The sequence below is a fragment of the Ursus maritimus genome, unplaced genomic scaffold (genome assembly GCF_017311325.1).
Source record: "Ursus maritimus isolate PB19 unplaced genomic scaffold, ASM1731132v1 scaffold_19, whole genome shotgun sequence".
NCBI lineage: Eukaryota > Metazoa > Chordata > Mammalia > Carnivora > Ursidae > Ursus > Ursus maritimus.
In genome coordinates, this window is record NW_024424341.1 from 11328826 (window position 1) to 11333404 (window position 4579).

At 50.4% G+C, this 4579-nt stretch overlaps 1 long non-coding RNA gene across 1 annotated transcript in view; it reads right to left on the reverse strand.

Annotated features, from left to right (window-relative positions):
- Positions 1–3636: 3636 nt before the first annotated feature.
- The window catches only part of LOC121103364, a 16356-nt gene continuing 15413 nt past the window's right edge, over positions 3637–4579 (reverse strand). Inside the window, exon 4 of the long non-coding RNA XR_005835532.1 lies at positions 3637–3980. This is a non-coding gene — a long non-coding RNA (uncharacterized LOC121103364). The remainder of the gene's footprint in view (positions 3981–4579) is intronic.

Sequence of the window (4579 nt, forward strand, 5' to 3'; positions counted from 1 at the left end):
ACAGCCTTCCGTGGCTTCAGACTGCAATGCTCACAGATGGCGGGCTCCTCCTCTCCAGGCTGCAGCTCCCCCAGCTCTCCCCGCCACCTGCTCTGCACGAGCTCGCGAGCAGTTCACTTGCTCCTTGGATGTCCCCTGGGATGGCCTGTTCCTTCGGCCCGGAATGCTGCTTGTGGTGACCGTCTTTCCCTCTTTCAGGCCTCGGCTGAGATGTCACCTCCCCCCACCCTGGGGGCTTCTGTCACCTCATCCTCTACGGTCACCGTCACAATGACCTACTTTATTTTCTTAGCAGGACTCACTACACCCTGGAACCCTCATATTGTTTGCCTGGTCTGGCCTCCTGAACCCACACATTTCCTTGGAGCACAGCCCAGTGCCTGGACCAACCCAGGCCGCTGAATTGAATGAGTGAGTGAATGAACGAATGAAAACAAATTATTGAATGAGTGAATCGTAGACAGCCTCAAATACCACCAGGGACTAGTCACCGTTTCTGGCCATAATTACTTCTCTATTTCTGTTCTGGAAGTAAGTACCTTCAGAGCCAATCCCACTTCCAATGGTGAAAACCCTCGAGGGAGTAAGTTTCTCTTTCCTCCGGGTGAAGGAGGCACGACAAGCCTGGGCTCACAGGAGAGGCCAAGCAAAGAAAAGGCCACCAAGTACAGACTTTGCTCATCTAAACCTGCTGAATGACATTCCCAGGAGCGGAGTCGAGAGCTATGGACAATCCTACCTGCCGACTAACACCATTAAAAAAACAACAACAAAAAAAAACAACTCTCAGATGGAAAAGATTAGACAATTCAGTAACAGACCGTGTTGGAAAACGTATCAACACACATGCATTCTCCTCTGTGGTTTGTGGGAGCTTAAACTGATACCTTTGACACTGTTAAAATCCAAATGCACATGCCCTTTGACCTAACTATGCCACATTTAAAATTTATCCAACAGATCTGTGTTCACGCAGGTACAAAATTTCAAGTTCCCAAGTTTAGTCATTGGGGCAAAAGATCAGCAACAACGTAGGAGCCCCTCGGTGAGGGGCTAGTTAAGCCAATTACAGCATGTCCAGAACAGGAAAGGCTATGGAAAAAGCATGAGGAAGTTCTTGACATGCTACTGTGGAATGTTCGTCAAGATCTATTGAATGAACCACAGGTAGGGTACGATTTGTGTAAAAATGAGCCAAGGGAGACAGGTGTATGCACAACACACCTGTGTTAAGAACGGCTGTGGAAGGATGTACAAGACACCGGGGACCTGGCTGACTTTGGGTAAGGAGGCAGATGGCCGAGAAACAAGAGTAAGAGGAAGACATCTTACTGCGTGTTGTAAATGTCAAGGAATTGAGAAATGCCAACTCTCATGCCAAAAACGTAACAAATGTACGCTATAGATTTGGCACCAGAGAAGTTGAGAGAAATTCTGTATCTCAGTCCTATCGATGCCACCCAGCTTTCCTTGCTGGAAAAGATGTACTAGTTGGGGAAGGGCTCCTAACTCTGGGGTGTAACTGACCTGCTGTCGTCTTTGGCTTCTCCACGTGTCCTGGCCTCGGGCCGCAGACCGCCTCTGCTCTGCCTGTATTCACACACTCGGGGACCTCATCCAGCCTACGCACCAAAGACGCCCAGTCTGTGTCTCCAGCCTGGACCTCCCTCCTGAGCTTCAGGCTTGAGACGTCAGCTGCCCACATCACGTCTGTGCTCGGACACGGTCACCTCCAACACCACAGCATCGGCCCCGGCATGCAGCCCCCCACAGGCCTCCTGAGTCGTAAACGGTCATACCCTTAGGGTCATCCCTCCCCCCCCCCATTTAACCTGTCGGCAAACCTGGATCACCCCAACTCTGACCATAGCCCAAATACATGCATGTGTAAGCTCCTGGTCAGCTTCTGTCCTGGCCTACACCATTCCCCCTGCTCACCTGAACTGTTGTCAAAGCCTCCGGCCTGGTCTCTCCCTGACAGCCTGAAAACACAGCCAGCTGGACCCTGTGAAAGCCCAACTCAGATCATGTCACTCTTCTGCTCCAAACTCCCAATGGTTTCCCATCTCAGAGTAAAATCCAAAGTCCTTGCAATGTCCCCTAAGACCTTCTATAATCCTTTGTCCTCGCCCTACACTCTGGCCTCATCTCCTACCACCCTCCCCCTTGTTTGTGTTGTTCCATCTATGCCAGCGTCCCTGCTCTTCCTCAAATATGCCAACCACAGGGCCTTTGCACTTGCGTTCCCTCTGCCTGGAAATTCCTTCTTTCAGACATCAATGGCTCACCTCACTTTCTTTAGGCCTTTACTCAAACATCACCTCCTAGGTGAGGTCCTTGGTCACTCTATCTGCAGTTACAACCATCCTCCCTCTACCTCCACTAACACTCCTCTTCCCTGCCCCTCCCCTGCTTTCCCACCTTCCTTCTCACCAATAAACCATGTGTTTTACTTATCTCGTATATTATCGGTTTCCCCCTCTTGAATGTCGGCTCCACTGGAGCAGGGATATTTGGTTTCTTAATGGCTGTGTCCCTGGAACTTACAACGGTGCCTAGCACACAGTAGATGCTCAATATTTATTTGTTGGACAAATGAATCATCTAGGTGGTTGGCCCTCCAGCCAGTGGTTGGCAACCTTCTCCAGTCTGTTTCATTGCACAGGGACAGAATTCTCAGCAACGGCTCTGATGGTGTCTCTGCTGCTTGACTGTAGGGCACCTTCCAGAGACGCACCATCTACCCCCTGACCATACTCAGCAGGCAGAGGCCTGCATATCCCTCATCCCCAAAGCTCTTTCTTTGGTGCTACACTGAGGTTACCACAGAGCATGCGCCAGAAATCCAAATGCCCATAGATGCCTGACGGGACACAGAAGTGAGGGACATGGGCCAGGCCTGGGGTAAGGGGACAGACCCAGCCAAAGGGGCAGCCTCTGGCCAGCTCTGGCCAGCCAGTGCCAGGCAAGGATGTGGTTCACCATGGTTGGGTCTTCCGGTCTTTCTGGGGGAAACCAGAAATCTTTTTTTAAATGGGAAGCCTCCTAGAAAATACCCCAACACTGAGGGTTTAATCAAACCCATCCTAAGGGTCACTAGTTGGAGACCTCTGCATGGACCCTGGACCTTGCAGAACACGGAGGAGGGGACATCCTTGGGACAGGCTCTGTGGTTGTAATGCGTTGGGAAAAATTGTGTTTCCTCTCCATTGTGCTCTAAGGAGGGTGGATTCCATCAACTGAAAGATGTACTGACTTCGGCTTTCTTCTCGTTGTATGGCCTTCGCTCTGCTTACAGATGGGGTTCACAAGTTTATGTGGCATGCAAGCTTAAGGAGGGGAGACTCCACTCAAGTGTTTCAGAAAGGAGCAAAATGAGGGGAGAAGGCAGAGGTGGGGAGGAAGGGGGAGGAAAGGCTGGAAGGGCTGACAGAGAATGAGGAGGCCAAATGGGGATTTTCATTCATCAGGAACTGTGGGGTGTTCCTCGTGGATCCCTTCCTTGGTCTGGATACAAAATCTTTACTCAGTACATTTCTGCCAGTGGACTTCATCTCTGCAGGGAGGAGTTTGAAGGAGAAGGAAAGGAGTGAACGGATGTGATTCTCTGTGGCCAAAATTAGTTTTAAATATTGATCCAAAGTTGGGGGCAAAGACCCAGGGGCTCCACTCATAGGCACAAGTGCATATATACACAAAAGAATTGAAAACAAATGTTCCAGCAGAAACTTGTACATAAGTGTTCATAGCAGCAGTCTTCACAAAGTCCTAAGGTGGAAACCCCACAAAGCCCATGAATGAATGAACGGATAAAACAAACATGGCGCATCATTCAGCCGTAGAAAGGAACACAGTACCGACTGACACCTGCGACGACACGGATGAGCCTCGAAGACGTGACGCCAGGTGAAAGGAGCCAGCCACGGACAGACCACGCGTTACAGGATTCCATTTATCGAAAATAACCAGGACAGGCAAATCTATAGAAACGAATTAGCGGTTGCTTAGGACCGAGCTGGCGGTGGGTGTGGGGTGACTGCAGGGCTGCTAGCTCAAGGGGACGATGTTCATTTTGGGGTGATGAGGATGATGTTCTAGAACTGGTGACGGTTGCACAACTCTGAACCTTTGGATTGTACACTTTGGGAGGACTGTATGGTCAGTTACATCTTACCAAAGTTATTTAAAAATAAAAAAGTTGGTGCCACACCAGTGGAAGAGTCCTGATCCACCAGGTACCGTGACTCACCCACCAAAAACCTAGAGCCAGACACATGCTCAGGCAGGAGGGGCAGACGGACGATGGGGCCGGACTGGGCGGGCGTGGGACTGGAAACTCCCTTAAAGTGACCGCCATCAGCGGTCACCAAAGTAAGAAAGGGACAGAGGAACAGAGAAGTCGCCAGCACCCTTTCCTGCTGGGGACACCCCTTCGGCCCTCCACAGCGACCACAGCGGCTCTGCTCTCCGAGAACAAGTTTATTTCATAAATTCAAGCCAGCACCCAAGACAAAGTGCGCATGTTTAGAATTAAGGCCCTTTTCATACTAGAGATTAATGGGATTAACCTAAAGAGGCG